Source organism: Dermacentor silvarum, chromosome 9, assembly GCF_013339745.2.
Source record: "Dermacentor silvarum isolate Dsil-2018 chromosome 9, BIME_Dsil_1.4, whole genome shotgun sequence".
Classification (NCBI taxonomy): Eukaryota; Metazoa; Arthropoda; class Arachnida; order Ixodida; family Ixodidae; genus Dermacentor; species Dermacentor silvarum.
The window spans coordinates 111,104,519-111,123,850 of record NC_051162.1 but is presented as its reverse complement, the minus strand read 5'-3'; the positions used below and the strand labels follow the sequence as shown (position 1 = coordinate 111,123,850).

General features: G+C 45.5%; 1 long non-coding RNA gene and 4 other non-coding genes across 5 annotated transcripts; all 5 read right to left on the bottom strand.

Moving 5' to 3' along the window:
• Positions 1 to 1,218: 1,218 nt before the first annotated feature.
• Trnaa-agc (transfer RNA alanine (anticodon AGC)) lies at positions 1,219 to 1,291 on the bottom strand. The gene has a single exon. It is a non-coding gene; the product is annotated as a tRNA-Ala (tRNA).
• A 2,795-nt stretch (positions 1,292 to 4,086) lies between these two features.
• On the bottom strand, positions 4,087 to 4,159 carry Trnaa-agc (transfer RNA alanine (anticodon AGC)). Its single transcript has one exon. It is a non-coding gene; the product is annotated as a tRNA-Ala (tRNA).
• A 4,168-nt stretch (positions 4,160 to 8,327) lies between these two features.
• Positions 8,328 to 8,420, bottom strand: Trnay-gua (transfer RNA tyrosine (anticodon GUA)). Its single transcript has 2 exons — positions 8,384 to 8,420; positions 8,328 to 8,363 (listed from the first exon to the last, which is right to left on the bottom strand). It is a non-coding gene; the product is annotated as a tRNA-Tyr (tRNA).
• Positions 8,421 to 9,022: 602 nt separating this feature from the next.
• Trnay-gua (transfer RNA tyrosine (anticodon GUA)) lies at positions 9,023 to 9,115 on the bottom strand. The gene is made up of 2 exons: positions 9,079 to 9,115; positions 9,023 to 9,058 (listed from the first exon to the last, which is right to left on the bottom strand). It is a non-coding gene; the product is annotated as a tRNA-Tyr (tRNA).
• Positions 9,116 to 11,609: 2,494 nt separating this feature from the next.
• Positions 11,610 to 13,620, bottom strand: LOC119463832 (uncharacterized). Its single transcript, XR_007463649.1, has 3 exons — positions 13,551 to 13,620; positions 12,728 to 12,892; positions 11,610 to 11,677 (listed from the first exon to the last, which is right to left on the bottom strand). It is a non-coding gene; the product is annotated as an uncharacterized LOC119463832 (long non-coding RNA).
• Between the last annotated feature and the right edge of the window lie 5,712 nt (positions 13,621 to 19,332).

Here is a 19,332-nt window from a genome sequence, read left to right as displayed (position 1 = left end):
CAACACAACATCATGCGACACCTAGCTCGCCGCTAGGTGTCGCATGAATGGCTGGAGTCGCGAATACATTCCTCTTCCTAAACCGCTGGGTGATCTCCGCTCAGATTTCGCAACGTTGTGCATGATGTCCAATATAATGCAAAGCTTTCGGACGTTACTTACTAGTTTTGTGCGCAATAAGTCAGAAGTTGGTGTCGTCTGAGGCGGCGCCACTTAAAAATTTTCGATGCCGCTGCAACGGAACGGTGGTCCTATCTATCGAAGCATTGTCACATCTACGGCAAAACATAGCCCCCGAGATTTGGACGCGCCCGCCGGCGCGCGCGAATCTTGGAGATCATGGGCCAGAACACTGTGTTCACCGTGGCCGTTACAGATGGCGCCATTGTTTCGTTGCAGAGGTATTGACTTGTTTTGAGTGAGATTTGAAACGTTGGTGTTTGAGACGTTCGTTATATACGTTATGAAATGGGGCTGGACTAGTCACCTTTCTGCATGATAAAAGAGACGCCGAGAAGCGCTAACTGCGAGGTTATTGTGCCTACATTGTGTAGGTTTTCTGAACTATATTATTTCATTTTAAGTCTTCCATGTAGCTCAGCAGGACTTTATTGGGTACCTAATGTATGGAGCACATCGTCTTGCGCATCTGTAGCACGCAATTAAAAAAAAAACGTTTGGTTCAGGCTCACGCCTCTTGTGGGATACATACGCACTTTATCAACAATTATTTGACTTTATATGGTGCGCACAACCAGTCAAGTCAAACAGCAAAGAATGACAAGCGACATTTACAAAGCTTCTACCTCATAGTGGAGGTTTCCCAGTGGCTTTTTTTTATTTCAGTTGCTTTAAGAATTTGTATTGATAAACTTATTCAAGAACAAATGCTCATATAGCATAGGACATCTCGCACTGCAACAAGACGGCGGCAAGAGTTCCTTCAAAATTTCTTTTCTGTGCATATTTTTTCAACCTTACCCTGCTCCATCTTTAAACAACTTTAAAACTTTTCCGAGAACATAATTCATAAACCTTGATGCAAGATTAGTAAAATCGTCGAAACAGCACTAATTCGTAAACTACACGAGAACATCCGGAGACTTGGCAGGTATGGTCTGCAGTGTCGCGTTACCTCCCATCTTTCTATAAACAATTCTTCCCATGCAGTGATTTCGAGGAAATAAATGTGCCAACTGAAAAAAAAAAAATGTTGAGTGGAGGTGCTGGGTATCGATCCCAGTACCTCTCGCATGCTAAGCGAGCGCTCTACCATCTGAGCTACACCCCCGACGAAGATCAGGCGTAACGCAAGACCGTTTTATCCGTGGGCATTCCACGCGAATCTGGGCCGTGCGACGGCGACCGAAGAACGCCGGCGGCAACCGGCTTCTCCGACACCCTCGCCTCGCATTCTAACGAGCCTTCGCCTGCGTGTGTACAGCGTTGATGCAGCAGAGTGCGGCTCTCGTTTCGATTAAATCGACGCGGTGACCTAAATTCGCATTTCCAACTGCGGCATTCGTCTGGTAATTCTATCTACATTGCCTCTGGACCGTCTGTGTCGTACACATGTAGTTCCCCACAATTAATAAAAAATCACCGCCCTAGCACTCCGCACCGTTGGTTAACCAGTGAAGCTGAAACGTGCGGCCCCCGTGTTTATCACTGGGTTAATCCAGACGGTACAATTAAGTCTTTCTCAATTATTGGTTACGTCTTTGTGTTTCTTAATGAGGTTACACACACGTCCGGCTGCGACGGAGAAAACGACGTCACTGACGGTTTGCCAGCAGTCCGCCGTTGTCGCATTGCCGTTTGCGGTTTTTCGAAATTAAATTGCGTGAAAATTAAATCTGTCCGTCACGTAAGACAACGAATGGCTCATACCCCCTTAAGCAATGGCTCAAACCCCCGTAAACGCGGCCTCCCCATTACGACGACAGAAGAGAAGTGAAATTCTACGCTGGAATGATGAGCGCCAACGGAGCCAGCTGTGGAAGACGACGACGACGCTCGAGCCATTGCTGATGATGATAGTTTCTGCGTACAGGCGACAGACAGACGAATCGGCTAGCCATATACAGCTTCTCTGTAATATACCCGGCGACAACCTATAAATTGGAGTTGCAAATAAACCACTCTCGAACTCAAAGAGAATTTGTATACAGTTGTGGACAAAAAGATGTATTGACAAGGGATCCGTACGGATCCCGAAACGTAATTCTGTTTATAGTAATAGCGCAAAAACGAGACGCAAACAGAGGAAGCGAAGCACGCCTTATGAGGAAGCTTTAGCTCGGGGCCTGCTATCTAAATACACAAGAAAGAAAATTCTACTTCCTACGGTCACTAGAATAGAACTTTCTCTCTTAAATGAAAGACATTTCATTCAAAACTGTCAAGAGGTTGCCTCATACGAGCGTTTATGCGTTTTACATGTACTTGAGTAGGAGGCATAGGAGTAAGCCGCCTATTCCTATAATTCTACATTTATGGTTTAGTGCTATCTCTGCGTTCCCCTTTAAGAGTGTTCCATGATGTACGTCTATTTTTCTGCGTTTATGTAGCTGGCCGACCATCCTGGTCTTGTCTCACTTTTTAGACAGCATGTGTTTGAATTCTTTATACAGGCTATGAATACGTACACCGGTCGAGTGCTCCGCCTCTTCCCTCTGTCCCTAGTGTGACCCATCATACCCCTCTTTCCCTCTTCCCTTTCCCCAATTTCCAGCAACGGAATATAGAAGAATCGACATCAAGTTGACTTCTCTGCAGTACTTATCAAAGGACTCACTTTTAGGGAGGATTTCTTGAAAAAGACCGTTCCGATTGATTTTAGTTCTTTGCTGTTCAATTGCGCTACGATCCCGCTATGCTTTATATCACTTATGCGGTTTCCGTTGGCAAGATAACTCTTTTCATTATGCTAGCTCCGGTGAATAAATTATTGAAAAAGCTTCGACTATGCATGTCGCTTGATATTGGGAATGTTCTGCAACACGGACAATGTGTAAATATTTTTATATTCAATACAATAACTGTAATTTCTAGAGTTTTGAAAGTCATAAGTGGCACAAACCATGCGCTCAACAAGTGCAATTGCTTGCCCTGCAATTAATACTCACTGAAAAGTAAGATAACAATCTACAAGGTCATTCAAGGCCAGAGCGACAACCTTTAGGCAACCCCCTATACTTGTCATCATCGCCATGGTGTCTGAACAGGTGCGGCGCACGCAAGGAATCTAGCGCTCCTTTTAATATGAAACACCATAGTTTTAGTGCACTGCGCCATGGTATAAAAGTTACATAAACAGGGATAAAGTGCCTCAACAAGGCTGGCCTACATTTCGATAGGTGGGCCTATATTTGTCAAAGGCGACTTTCTCATCCTCGGCAGGTTAGTTTTAACGGGTTAGTAGGGTGACGTCACGTGTGGGCGTTGTCGGCAGCGGCTGGCTAGAAAGGAAGAGACTGAAAAAGAAATAAGCGCTGTCATGGTGGTGTTGCTAGGCCTCGTTGTGGCGAGGACGGGGTTGGAGGACGAGGTGAAGAGACCGGGGGAGGAGGGAAACGGCAGGAAAAATAAAAACAAAGTAGAAAGAGAGCGGCCCGTTGGGTTTGTTGTTGGAGGGGGAGGGAGAGGATGGGAAAAGTCTTCAGAGAGTAGTTTACGCACTGCTCCACAAAGGGAGTTTTCCTGAACGCCTACCGGTGTTTTCAGTCTATCACTGACAGCGGTCCCCCAATGACCTAGAAGTACAAAAATCCAGCTTTATTTTTCTTTTATTTTTGCGCACTGTCTCGGCGCTTGCCTGAATACCTTAAGGTTCGGACTCCAGGCCGCGTCGGCCCCATTCTGATTGGGGTTGAATGCGAGAACCCTCACTTATACCCTCGTGTGGGCACAGAAACTTATATGCATCAGAATTGATCAGGGGATCGTACTACACCGCCAATCGTCATTTCCAGAGAAACAAAACGCACACTTAAAAACGTTCCATAGTCTAAAGAATGCCCCAAGCCTGCGTTATTAGAGCATATAAAAAAAAGGATTTCGTAAAAAAAAAGAAAAAAGAATACGTGGAGGTGCTGGGTATCGATCCCAGTACCTCTCGCATGCTAAGCGAGCGCTCTACCATCTGAGCTACACCCCCGACAGGTGCAACGCGTAACCAGGCACCTTCAAGTGCTCACCGCTTCTGGCGTAAAACTAGGGCGAATGGTGCAATGCGAAGAAACAACCGGTCGGTTGTCGTGGTGATTGTGCGTTGCACAATAAGGAACGTCTGCCCTCTGAATAACGCTTGAGGCAGACTGCAATCTTCATTTTAATTTGTGTGTACACGTAAAGTGCTTGCATCAGACATTTACAGAGCTTACATCACCTGCAGTGCGTGACATAATTCTAAAAAAGAAAACAAAAGCAGCAGAAAGGAAGGTCATGATTGTGAGGACAATACCACAAAAAGAGCTGCAAAGAAAGACATAATCAATGATACCATGACAGCAACAATTAGCCACGTAAAAGAAAGGCAGATCATAACGTATATGCGTAGTAATGTAATAAGGTATTAGTAATTACGCATATGGTAATAGTAAGAGCTGAGTAAATGCATGCGTTCAAGTTTTACGTGACATGCACGCTCATTAAATGGACATTTGCATGAAAGTACCTGGAGGCATTGGCTCGTAGGGCTCTGTCTGGACCTCGCGGTGCACAGATTCCACGTGGAAGCGGTCCTGCGAACAAGGCGGCAGAAATTCGGGGGCATTCTCGAATAGCGCGCGGAGGCCATGCTAGTCGCAGAGCACTTCATTCTTCACGTTACGTCACTCATCCTCGTCCTCAGGACCAATCGCTAAACACGCTTCACGCCCATGGAGCCCCAAGGTCAAGGAGGCGTATAAATAATTACAAAATGTCATTGGCGACGCTTTCTCGGCGAATTAGTCATTACATCGTGTCGGTTTTACCTCTTGCAATATCAGGATGCTTCTATCACGGAGTTAACACCATTACGACACGATAAATATCAAGTGACTCACAGTATGCAGCCTAGAGGCCTTGCGTCCGCACCAAAGACCACTGTTGAATGTATACAGTGGTTAGAAAAGAAAGCTCTTCAACATAGCGGCCGGTAACCTCCAATTAATGTCATAGTAATGGCGGTCTTCATGCTGAGACCCCTTCCACCCATAAACTTCATTAAGAAAACTAGGCTGGAGGGTTCTTTAAAGAATCCTGGAGTGGTTCGTCGCGGGGAATCCCTAGTATGATATACTCCAGATGGCAATTACGATAAACGAAATTATACAGTGCCAGTCAGATACACGCATCCTACACAGACTGAGCCAAAACATGCAACATACAAATTAAGGTATCTTATCGCGATCAGAGTCTCTCAGCAAGGTTAAAGGTGCGGTGGATTACTGGCTTAGTGGCTTGGGATCTTGCTGCTTAGCACAGGACCGGAGGTTAGATTCCCATCCTCGGTGGATGCATTACGATGGTATAAGTATACAACGATGCATGTACGCTCGCTTACTAATCATTGGGTTCACGTGGACTCGTGAAGAACGGTGGTATGAAACTTAGTTGAAAATATTCCGCTTCGGCGTCTATCACATCCACTGTGTTGCTATGGGATGCTACTCAAATCCCATCAAAATACAAAGCTGTTGAGCTTTGAGTGCAAGTTTTGACGGAAGACCCCTGTGGTCGGGATGAAGCGTGGTAAGATATAAACGCAACGATGCCGGCAAGGATAAATAAAACGACAAATGAAACGACGTTTCAGCCGCCAAACCGAAGCCACGTGAACGCAAATATTTTTAGTTGTGCGTCAGGCTCAAGTCAGGAGCCGAAACATTGCTTCGCCTGTCGTTTTAACTTACGCTGCCGGCGTCATTGCATTTACATTCTAAACCACAGTTGAGTTTCCGGCGACACTAGCAACTAAAGATACCCCCATCGAAAGTTAGGTTTGGTTTCCCTCTAAAATATGGCGCATACCCACTATGAGGACTCAACCAAGAATCAGATAAAATTATAGCGTGTTGCTTAGTTGTGTCTAGAATGCAAAGGAAACATCAGGCGAAAAAACAAATGAAAAGGTATATAGCATAATTACTACAAATTTAGCAAGGAAGTCACTCTTAGACAAATGTATATTCCGCAAATACTTAACTAGCATTCATGTGGCCATGAGTATACTCTCGTTCGTAAGAAGCGCTCAAATTCGCCATGCCCTGATGTCAAATTCCGTAAGGTGGCCGTTTTCATCCAACCAGACAAGTCATAGCCTCCCCGTGAGCTAATCAGAGATGACGAAATGGCGACTGCGAAAATATGGCCGTACATACATCTCCAGACAGGCGATTTCTGGACGCTTTCGAATTGTACCATATTGCCAAATTCCGCGATGGCGGCATTTTGAGTCAATCAGTGAGGCTGTAGCAGCCCTCTGGGCTAATCGAAGCTGGCAAGATGGCGAATTCGACAGTATGCCGGAATACTAAAAGGTGCATGCAGGCCGGCACCCCAGGCTACAGAATAGCATTCAGGGTGAATTATGGCGTGTCCTCCGAGACCACAGCGGCGCATATTGCAAAGGCGCGATCTCAGAGGCCACGATTTTTGACACTCACGTCGGTCTGAGTGCCTATGGCTTGCCGCGAAGTAACTGTCGTTGGCCGCCAGGAGCGGCTGCTGCTCTTCTTGAAGCGACGCCGGCTTTCGGGTAATCACCCATCATCGCCGCTGCAAAACAAGGTACGACATAGTTGGCCTTGGAGTCAATAATGCACTGGTGACGACACCGCGTTATGTTGACGGCTGCATACAAGTTTTCCAGCCACATTTCGCGGTGTCACCAGCGCCGTTGCAGAGTTCCGGAAAGCAGACGCCGTCAGGAAGCTGCATTGGGCATTATTTCTGGTAAACTTGCATGATTCTATTCGGCCGTTTCATTGAGGAATCACTTGCAAGTTTTTGTTATTTTTATTTTCCTTTTCAATTTACGCTATTGTGCCTTTCCTTTGCCCAATATCAGGCGACATTGGTCGTTTTTTTTCTACAATCTATACGTATATTGCTCAGAATTGTTAAAGAAATCGGTGTCATTGTACTCCATGTAAGAAAGCAGTAAATGTCGAATGAGTCAAGCAGTTCTCTACCTTCTAATGTTTCAGGTCTACCCGATAGAGCAAATTGGCACATGTTGAAATTAAAGAGAGTAAGAAACCGGCGTCGAGCCGGATCAGAACCAGCGACCTATATGTTAATGTGCGCATTTGGAGAAACCTCTGCAGTCCGCGCCACTCTACCAATTGAGCTACCGACGGGGTGCCCACATCGTCACTGCCGACCACTGGGTAGTAACAGTTAAGGGTGCCGAATCATGTATTTCAACAGCCGTGCGTTTTAGCCGTTTCAAGGGCCATTTCGCTGCCCACCTTTTAAAACACACTCTAACGCATATTTCCTGCTGATACGGGAAAATGTTACTTCGGGCATATGAGACGGATTTGTCGGTAGTGTGCGAGGTTGTCCGCGTCCGCGTACCTGACGATTTGATGGGTGTTAGGCGGGGTGTTAGGCGGGGTGTTAGGCGGGGTGTTAGGCGGGGTGTTAGGCGGGATGTTAGGCGGGGTGTTAGGCGGGGTGTTAGGCGGGGTGTTAGGCGGGGTGTTAGGCGGGATGTTAGGCGGGGTGTTAGGCGGGGTGTTAGGCGGGGTGTTAGGCGGGATGTTGGGCGGGGTGTTAGGCGGGGTGTTAGGCGGGGTGTTAGGCGGGGTGTTAGGCGGGGTGTTAGGCGGGGTGTTAGGCGGGGTGTTAGGCGGGGTGTTAGGCGGGGTGTTAGGCGGGGTGTTAGGCGGGGTGTTAGGCGGGGTGTTAGGTTGGGTGTTAGGTTGGGTGTTAGGTTGGGTGTTAGGCGGGGTGTTAGGCGGGGTGTTGGGCGTGGGGTAGGGTGTTTAGGGGAAATCGGAAAAATATATATATTACTCTATGCACCAAACTCGTCGAGCTCCATTTCTATTGTGCATTACGATATATAGTTAAATCTTGCACAAAGGCTTTCAAAAGCAAGTAATTCAGTCACAGTAAAAATATAAATTCGCTGATTATTCTACGTCTTGACTAGTTACTTAAGGTGAATTAGACGCTACAGTATCAGAGGAAGCAAAAAAAAAAAATAACGTGGTGGGACAGGGCGTGAAATACGCAACGGACTTAGATCCCAAACAAGCGATACTATAATCAACAGAAATTTCGAGAAAAAAAATGAATTTCCATTTATTTGTAAAAATTAAAAAAAACTGTCCGTCGAGCCGGATTCGAACCAGCGACCTATGGATATCAGCATTAGCATTTTCCTCTACAGTCCACCGCTCTACCAACTGAGCTATCGACGGGACACGTTGTCGCTAAAAACTTAGAGTTTAAGCAGTAAAATCATGCAATGGGTGAGGCTAATTACGAATTCGTAAGCTTGTATTTCAACATTGGTGTCAATTCAAATAAGTTTCCAAGGCCTTATTGTCGATTACAACAGCAACACGCCTTATCCCACATACACCTTGGTGGCTCCATGAAACCCACACGTCTGGCACGTCACCCGTCGACTGCGCTGCCGAGCACGAGGTTGCTGGTTCGATCCCCGTCGTGGCGGTCACTTTCGGATAGGAGCGGAATGAAAAACAAAATATTTATGACATTGGTAAACTAAGCCCGAGGACGAAATTAATCTGGATCCCCCTAACAACGGACGTTCCTTATAGCTAGCTCACTGTGCAGTTTCTGCAAGTGAAAACCGACAATTAACTTTTAATCACCCTGCAGATCAGTATTGCAGTTGTGTTACCTTTGTTTTGACAATACAAAGCCAACCCGAACTAAAGAAAGAATTACAGAAATCCTTATGACACGCCAAAAGCAACATGAAAAACAAATATAATCTCGAAATTGGCCTTCTTGCTGACGAAACAGAAAGAAAATAAAGAAATAAAAAAAACAGTCCGTCGAGCCGGATTCGAACCAGCGACCTATGGATGTCCGCATTGGGTGCAGCCTCTACAGTCCACCGCTCTACCAACTGAGCTATCGACGGAACGTGAAACCCCGCGCCCGCCGGTTTTTCTTGAAAGTGGCCATGCACTGCGTGACCCAGTTAAGACAAGTCGAGGCGTGTCTGGCACATCTTACGCGCGGAGCCGCTTCTGCTTCGCACCTGTTACGTTCGTGGCAAAGAACGATCGCGCTTTGTCCGTATCGTTCATTTCTTGTCGCTACTATTGTCGCGTCACTAACTGCGCATGCCGAGCTATCTTTGCGTGAGCCGCGTTCTTGCCTCGTGTGCAAACAAAGGAAAATGACAATGTGAAATAGAATACATTCACTGCTATTTGCTCTCACAAGCAACGTTTTTAACTTCCAGATTACTACATAACGCATGTTTGTTGTTGTCGTCGTCGTCGTCGTCGTCGTCGTCGTCGTCGTCGTCGTCGTCGTTGTTGTTGTTGTTGTTGTTGTTGTTGTTGTTGTTGTTGTTGTTGTTGTTGTTCTTTCTCGCTTTCTTTTTTTTTTTTACCCATGCTCTTCATGTCACCCGCAACAAAACGCCATTCTGCCAGCCTACAGAAACCTAATAAATCCGCCATGTTAGCTATATAAGTTCTCTGTGCAGCCTTAGGCATTATAGCTCTAAACATTTTTGTCAACTCGTACGTCCTTATAGACTTTTTTCAGCCAAAACAGCCCGTTTGAACGTCTGCGGGGAGCAGTGGATCAAAAGAAATGGACTTGTAGCACTAGGTAGGCGGTTCGATTCGCTTACCAAGGCAGCCGCATTCTTTTGAAGGTGAAATTCAAAAGCTTTGTGTAATTACACTTGGGTGCACGTTAAGAACCCCAGGTTGTCAAAATTATCCCAGATCTGCCCACTACGGCTTCACACGTAAACCGCCGCGTACAATTTCGGTACGATATACCCTATAAAAAAATAGACTAGTTAACAAGTGTCGTACGTAGGAAGTTTATGCTGACTTCATGTTGCCAAAAGTACAAGTCTATCAAGAAATCAAGACGGCTTGCAGGACTCCTATGAAAGATAAATTGTCTTTCTAAATTCTGTTTTGTAAGTGGGAGCACCTACACGAGGGCGTTGAGGCTTCTAAAATGAAACGAAGTGAAATTTGAAGTTAGGATTCGAGCCAAAGTCCAGTCGCTCAAACAAAACCATTGGGCTTTCCGTCAACTTACGTCGGTCCGAAGCTCTGCTACGAGATGGCGGAAGAATCTTGGGCTGCAGTAGCGAGAAAGGGGGCATTTCTGTATCATTCCAAACGTTGCTCCTATCAAATGGCTTGAACAGCAATAGCATTCCAAGGAAACTAAACTCACTCACGATGCTGAAGCATAAGTGTACCCACAAATATATGGCTATGTAATACAAGGTAACGAATACAAAAGGCGTAGAAACATGAATATCGAAGATGGTTTGCACGCCTGGATATTCGTCTTCTTTTTAGCTGCAGTGAACTCGAGTCTCAGCCAATGCGAACTATAGGCTAATAACAAGTGCTCCTGACTTGAATGCATGCGGTATCTCCCTGCTTACCTGGAAGAAGCGTGAAAGCTTGTCCTCCATGATGATAGTCCTAACCCTCTGTTCGGATGACCAAGCTCGTGACACCCTGGTTCAGAGAGCGATAAGGTGTTCATCCAGAGAAGCGGCACATTTTTTGGCGTGTACGCAAGACTTGCAGTCATCGGCTAGAGCGACATCATTTTGTGATGGTTCAAAAGTCTCTCAAGAAAGCCGCTTTCTTCTTTTCTTTTCTCTTTTTTTACATTGCCTTTTTTCTCGCGTTTTAATTTTAATCATGTTCAGCCAGCGCTTCCTTTATTGTGCGAGGTCCGCAAGTTCGTAACCGAAACATAGCGACCACTTAACATTAGGCTAATTCAAATCATCCTGATTTTAGACATGCGCGGTCGTGTCGCGTCGTGTTTAATACGTTCAAGATGGCATAGGAACTCCACGCGTAGCTGTCAACAGTGCTTAATAAACATGAACTTCAATGCAAAGCACGCGATGGTTAAAGTTTGCTTGAAAGCACGACTGCGTGCTCAATTCACACGGCATCAGCTAAACACCGACAAAAGGCCTTGAATATTTAATCGGTTAAAATGCAAAACAATATGTACCGTGTTAATTTTTTTTATTCGAACTGATTTTATAAATTAGCATGCAGGATATAGCGCAAGTCAGCCTGCCTGTTCGGGTGGATTGCCTGAAGACGCCTAAATTGCTTGCAAAACAAATTGCAATATCCAGGTAACCGATTTAAAGAATGACCAACGAAAATTTGTAATTTAAATACGTATATTCTTCGGCGGACAATTAGGCAATCTTTTAATGGTAACTCGAAGCTTTAGGATGCTACTCAGTAGAAGAGTACAATCTATTTCTGATTTTCAAGGCTTCTTCTCAGATCGCAAAACTTCTTCTCAGATCTTTGAAAAACCGGCTAACATATATTTGTTAGGGTAAAATCCTCGAAGACCATGTGTCGAATATCTAGTCAGCAAAGCGGCGCTTACCATACAAATAGGACCAGCGATGTCAGGGTCGCTATCCCAAACAGGAAAGCATAGATCACCCAGGAAACTGAAAAGTATACGACGGAACAGTCCTATTAATATATAGGCCCCTTTCTGTGTACCAAACGTATGCTGAAATATTTTTTAATGTTTTGTAGGTTATAAAAGGGTAAGTTAAAATCAAAAGTTTTGAGAGGTTAGTTTTGAGAGGCTATTAGGTTTGTTTCTTCAGCCTATATATCGGCGCGTTTGTTGCACTTTGCGGTGCCTGTAAAGGTAGAAGACATCAAGCACACCACTAAATGAATGTCTATGTCAATGGAAAGGCGCTCTTTCTTACGGGACTGGTCATAACTATGCAGTGCGTCCTAACTAAATTGACTTTACCTTCATAACCACAGGCATGAAATCGCACTTTTCGCTTGTGGTGCACGTTTCTTATGCACGTTTCTTAAACCCGTTTCTTAAATCGTGCTCTTTCGGCATTCTTATGTACATTTCTCAGGCATGCTTCTAATACATGCCCGCTACTTATGGACGTTATGCATCTTCTTCGCTGGATGCTCAATCTCGTAGCACACCATATATGACGCCCTACTAGTGTGCGCTCACTCTGCAACTATCATCATCAGCCTATATTTATTTCCACCGCAGGACGAAGGCCTCTCCCTGTGATCTGTAATCAACCCTGTCGTGCGCTAGCTGATTCCAACTTGGGCCTGCAAATTTCTTAACTTCATCACCCCACCTAGTTTTCTGCCATCCTCGACTGTGCTTCCCTTCTCTTGGCACCCATTCTATAACTCTAATGATCCACCGATTATCTACCCTACGCATTACATGGCCTGCCCAGCTTCGTTTCTTTCTCTTAATATCAATTAGAGTATTCGCTATGCCCGTTTGCTCTCTGATCCACACCGCTCTCTTCCTGTCTCTTAATGTTAGGTCTAACATTTTTCGTTCCATCGCACTTTGTGCGGTCCTTGTTCTCGAGCTTCTTTGTTAACCTCCAAGTTTCTTCCCTATATGTTAGCACTGGTAGAATGCAATGATTGTACCTGAAACTATACACAGCTCTAAACTCACGCTGATCTGGACGCCTGACGGATTTCCTCACCTTCGCAATCATCGGACGAGGTGCTTCCCTGCCGATAGGTGGACTTGCCCGGTGGACACCAAAGGCAGAATGGGGAGCCGTGCTGCTCGGTGTAGGAACCGAAGTCGCAGGGGATGCAGTTCCGGAACTCGCCGCCAGGGCTGAAGGACCCGGGACGACAGACGTCTGCAAGACATAGTCATGCCAGAGCGACCAGTTCCTCTTGCTATTTGCACGGGATGGACTCCACGGTTACCTGTTTTGAAAGCTTGCGGGCGTCAATGCTTCTCTTTCAAAACAGGAAAAGAAATATGGTAATTTGGCGCACATTCTCGCTTTCGACAGTCTCTGACAGTAATATTGCATAGGGGGGACGCAAGTGGGCAACAGACGACACACAGCCGTTACTTGTGGTTTCTTCTGTCCTCCCTGTTTCCGCGATGCTCAAGATAAAGATACCACGATCGTCTGTCACAGACCTTCACACTTTCCACGTATGTCTTCGCTTGGCTGGCGGAAAGCTAACATGTCAGCACGAGTGAGTTATGTTGCCTTTCGGAGAACCTGATAGGGGTTCAATTAATCTGTAGCCTATGCTATCCGCCCCGTCATAGCTGCAAGTGACGCTCTGAGACTTAATAACGAATCTATCATCTTCCCGCAATTTTCTAGGGATAGCGTATGTGTTCCCCTGTACAAGTCTCGACGATACAGCAGCAATTAAACCACGTTACACAAACGTTGACGGCTCATCAGCTGTTCCAGCCTCTCGGAGTACTGCCGCCCCTTCTCCAGTTTCTGAGACTTTCGCTCCGAGGCTGTGACAACATGAAAGCTTACTCACAGCAGCGCTGCTCGCTGATGACGTAGCCCACGCGACATCCGGTTTCGTTCTTGTCACTGTCGAACACTGTAAGACAGATCGAAAAAGGTTTCTGAACGCTCATTCTAAATTAATGCTGCATACGTAAAACGCAAAGTGTGAGGTACAAGTGAGTGTACAACAGTCTCAAACTAAACTTCATAAGTGTTATGCATGCTCTAGACAAAAACCTTAAGCGCACTTTAATGCGTGCTGTTGGTATTAAAGGACATTGCGTCTGATATCTACATCCATTTATCAAGAGCGAATTCCCGCATTCCTAAACGAACCGCAACTCTCATGTACATTCATACTGCAGTGTTAAAGACAACATGTTCAAAATTCTTGATAACAATAATATCGGTCATTGAGTTTATAAGCGTACATCGTGCTTACACATGTGTATTTGTGTTAACGTGCATGCATGTGCGTGTCTGTGTGGGTGTTTGTATTTGTGCGTAAGCGTGTACGTCTGTGGTCTATTTGCGTGTGCACGGGTTTGGTGATGTATGTGCTTGCGTGCGCATGCGTGCGTGTGCGACACAACCTTGTGACGCTCGAATAGTCTCGTGCAAAAAAAAGTGTAACAATTAGATGGTATTCCACGAAATGCAGTGCACTGATTACTGACCCCACCCACCTTGGATCTCGTGACGAACTTTGATGAACACCTCGCGTCGTGGCAACCGGACGTAACCCGAGCATTCGTAGTAGCCACTCAGCACAGCCGCGACCTTGGGAAACCTGAGGTGACCCGTACTGCGGACGAGAGGGCCGGACACGCTATGATTTAGGGGATTGCACCGAGGATATTAATTCTCGACTTCGTATTTGCCAACCGCCTCCTGTACTCCGAGTTGCTTCAGTGCACACCTCGAGAGTTTATCTACGCATCGCAAAACTACAAAGGGGGAGTGCGTTCACCATCGCCCGTTCAAAGCCGAATAACCTTACAGGGCTAATGCGATCATATAAGGAGGGGGGGGGGGGGGGGGGGGTCGAGTCCGCGGGCGATTAAAAAGTGAAAATTGGGTGGAACGCACGCACTCAAAGAACAGAAAATAGCTAAATTAAAATTAAATTAAATTATGGGGTTTTACGTGCCAAAACCACGATCTGATTATGAGGCACGCCGTAGTGGGGGACTCCGGAAATTTGGACCACCTGGGGTTCTTTAACGTGCACCTAAATCTAAGTACAGAAAACAGCTGTCACAGCCTCCATACAAGGGGCAGGCCCTACGTATGTAATTATATCCAATCTATATATTTATATATCATTGTATCCATCTATTGTCTTTCAATCTGCCCATCTATCTATCCATCTATCTATCTATGTCCATCTACATATTTAGAGCCGTATTCGACTAGACCCACTCCTCCCAGCAGCGGGAGGCTCTAACTTAGAATTTACAACCAACGAAGATGGAAGCATCTTTTTCCCTTTTCTATACAAAAATCAATTTTTTTTACTTAAATCCATGTCGTATCTTCGAAAAAGATTTCACGTTTATGTTTTTATCGTTTCACCGTTCAATGTTGTTAGTTTGCTTCCACTGTATATGCATGCATTATCCTTCCTGCGTGGACCATGCATCCGCAGTATTCAATAAATAAAAGTAAACAAATCTGTCTATCTATCCACGTAAATCTATCTACAATTTATTCGTCCATCTGTTTAGCTATCCATCTGACTGTTTATGAACAAATCTACCATCAACTACATGCCTCACCTGACTGACAGCAGCGCCTGGCTGAGCCACGAAGTGCCACCGGCCTGATCAGTCCAGCGAGCCTGCGTAACCGTGACGCCTTCCTTGGCTGCACAAGGCATCACCAGCGAATCGTGCAGTCTGACACGGTGAACCTGAAGTCTCTTGGCGACCAGTTTGGTGCTTCCACAGCAGCGAAAAGCCGATAACGCCAGGAGAACCAAGAGGCTGGAGGCGTGGCGCATCACATCATCTTCTTCTTCACCTTAACCCCCGTATTTTTAATTTTTTTTACACGAGGCGTACGAAAAAAAAATGCAAAAAGCATGCCGTTCTATTAGATGCAGGTAGTGCAGCAATGAATTAGTGCCCTTGTTGTCCATTAAATTAAATTAAAATATGGGGCTTTTACGTGCCGAAACCACGATCTGATTACGAGGCACGCCGTTGTGGGCGACGCCGGAATAATTTAGACCACTTAGGGTTCCTTAACGTTCACCTAAATCTAAGTACATGGGTGTCTTCTGCATTTCGCCCCCATCGAAACGTGGCCACCGTGGCCAGGATTTATTCCCGCGACCTCGTGCATAGCAGCCCAACACCATAGCCACTATAAGCAACCACAGCGGGTGCCTGTTACCCAATGAGTGAACCCATCTGGGACATTCGGCTTCAGTGCGGCCTCCCTAGGCATCTTGTGCCTAACGCCTTAGTATCAGGACACAGCCACAAAACAGGATGACTGTTCGCCGTATAGATACGCGTGCCGGGCACTTGGGACACGTTGTGGGCTTATCATTTGGAGATACCCAGGTGCAACTAACAACAGGTGTCAGTGCCGAAGACAAACTTATTCCACCCGGGAAAGGTTGTAGGAAAGAAAGCAGACAGATTTGGGAAGAAGGTGCACGACAAACTACTGGCCTATCAACTCAATGTTTCATGGCATGTTTGACATAACAGTTTTCAAGGGAGAGTTGCTCCGCTTGCTTGGAAAAACGGGACCAGTCAAACGCGACCGCAATCTGCTCGTCGCCAAAATTCTTGCCGTGGTACCTTTGGTCTATAAGATCAGCAGCGAGGTTAATTGGTCGCACAAAGTACTCTTCACGCCCGCTCCTCATGGGCGTTTTGTGAGCTTGCTTTTGCGCAAGGTTGTCTGCTAGCCTTGCGTGATTTCTCATTTGGTTTACTGAAAGACTTCCCACGTGTGCTGTAGCAAGGCCTTGTCGGGAGTAACGCGACCATGGAGGCAGTGATCATGGAAGATATAGGGGTCACCAAATCTGCACTGCAAGGTGTCTCTGACTGAGTATCGCTTTGAAAAAAAAAAACATGCGCAATTGTTTGGACCTGCTGACCCCAGTTTCTACGGCGATTTCTGCCTCTTGGAGTACTTCCTTGTTGCTGAGGAGACTACTGCATCTTGTCTTGGCTGGGCAGTCTGAGAGTTGAGAAATTTTCTATGCCGTATGCAATGCAGCAAGAAAAATGGGAGTGTGCTTCACGTATTTGATCAATTGTTTTGACATCTCGCAAAGCTATTCCAATTTTTTTGTCGCATAAGATCAAAGGAAAGAAGTTTAAGCCGATACACTGCATGCGCATTCTATGCAATTGCTATGTGCGAAAATTTTTCGCGACCTATCTGGCATGCTGCTTGTATTTTACTTGAGTTTCTTCCCTTTCATAAGGCAACTCATTCGGGCGGTTTCATGGATTCAATGACTTTCAAGGTCTCGCTGTTGATGTCGGTCACAGTGTGCAGATGCGTGCCTGTTTCAGCCGACTTCTAAAAAAATGTCACAGTTTCGCCCTAAGGGCGAAGCAATGAATGCGATAGCAACACAGCAATGTCATACGAAGTAAGGTGAGCGGCTTTGGTAGCAATGTGAATTGTAATAAACATGAGCTGATTAAGTAAGCAGGTGTGCTGCGGCGTAAGTAGACCGACATGAAGAGAGACTCGATGACCACGAGAAGGCGCGTGTGAAACGGTGGTGTTGATGAGAAGCGCTGCCCGTGGGCAGCGCGTGCGAAAGGACACACCTGTAGCGCTGCACTGCCGATCCGGGCAGCATCGCATGTGTAGCGTGCGTTGGAAAATGTGGCCCGACTATTACTAACTGTGGTGTGAGCGCGCACAAACAAACATGAATAGATCACACTGAATGACTGCAGACAACGACTGTCAAAACGCTGGCAGCAAGCGCATACGCCGCAGCGGGCGAAGGTACGTGCGGTCTATCGCTTAAACGGAAACTGAGCGGCGAATTCACAGCGCATAAAGGTCAGAGCCGTGTGGAGATAAGAGACGGTGCGGGCGATCAATGCGGGCGATCAAGGCTTTATCAATGTTCGGTTGCGCTTCAGGCGTGGTGCTATCGACAAAAAAACCGCGACATTTGAGGACTTTTATTGTGATAGCATTAGGAGTGTCAAAATTGAAAAAAGCGCATGTGTTTAAAGTGTGGGAAGCCTATCACGTGACAGAGGTAGAGAGAGATGAGAGAGCTTAAGAGGAAGCTTTAGCTCTAGTGCTCCTATCTAAATACATGTAAAAGGAGAATTAGTTTCTCTCGGCAACCACTGCACCAAATTTGACGAGGTTTGATGCTCATAAAAGAAACACTTATAATATAGTGACTGTTGGTTTCGAATTTTCGATTTAGGTTGTCAATTGTTTATTAAATATTGGCGAAAGTGGCAAAAATTTCAGAAAACGAAACTATCAAGTTTACAAATGTGTAATTCAGAAATGAAAATAGATATCGAAATTCTGTCAATTACATCTAATAGTACATCTAAAGCGGACAAAATTGATGCTACACATGAATTCCAAAAAAATATTGTAATACAGCTTTTGCAGAACAATTGTACACAACGTAATAAATTCACGTAAGATATAAACTGACATATCGAATTTCTCCGCTTTGAATGATTTAATGGATGCCGTTTACAGAACGTTGATATCTGTTCTTGTTGCAGAGCTATTAATTTGTAAACTTCGTGCTTCTATTTTTTTTAGAACTTCCGATGTTTTGAAAATTATTTTACCAATATTGCCCTAAATCGAAATTCCGCTTCCAATAGTCACTAGAATTTAACTTTGTCTCTCAAATGCAACAAATTTCAATAAAATTTGTCCAGGGTTATCTCAGAAAAGCGTTTTTGCGTTTTACATGTGTTTGAAAAGGCCGCGTCGGAGTTGGGCCCCAGCTAAAGCTTCCTCTTAAAGGGGCAGACATTCGCTCACAACATGCATTGAAATAACCATGCTGATGGAAAGATTGCACATCGTATTGTTTAATGCGAGCCATGTTTTTCTCATTAACGTGGATTTAAATTTCTAATTCTTCATTAGAAGTCGGCAAAAATCACCTTTGGCGCTCCGCACGGCAACAACATGAAGATGAGGTCCACCCCGTGATATTCTGTAAGTGTGCGCGGTTTCGAGTCTTTTTATTAGTATTGAAATGCAGTACAGTTTGTTCTGTTATAAGATTTTTCTGACTTGCAATGCGCAGATAGGTCTTCGTTTGTAGTGAGTAGAAAAGTGGCGCTGCCTTCGCCTTCGTTTTCGATCTTGGCTCGTCTATCGACAGATTAACGGCGACGGAGGTCGGCCAGCCGTGACGTGGGCGTGTACTTGGGGGAAAACGCGGTAGAAATATAAGAAAGCTTCTGCACAACAACGCAAGCTTATTGTATCTCTGAAAATTGGTCGATTAGGTCAAAATGTACGTGGTTAGCTACACTATATACACTCACTCCTGTGAAAGAAGAGCGATGGGCGGCTTTCACGATTCGCGAGGTGGCCTATCGGCATCGCTCTCACTTCTCGGCGTTGCTGGAGGAGGGACTCTTACTTTAATTTTTAGAGGCTGCTCGGATCGAAAAAATTCTGCTAACAAAATACCCACGCGCTTTTTAAAGTAACCGCTACAGGTATAAAGATTACCTAGGGTGAGCTTTGCGTTGCGCCATAAAAAATTGGGCCCTCAAAAATCGGTTGTCAGTCCCTTTAAAGGAGCGTATACCAGTGCAACTCAC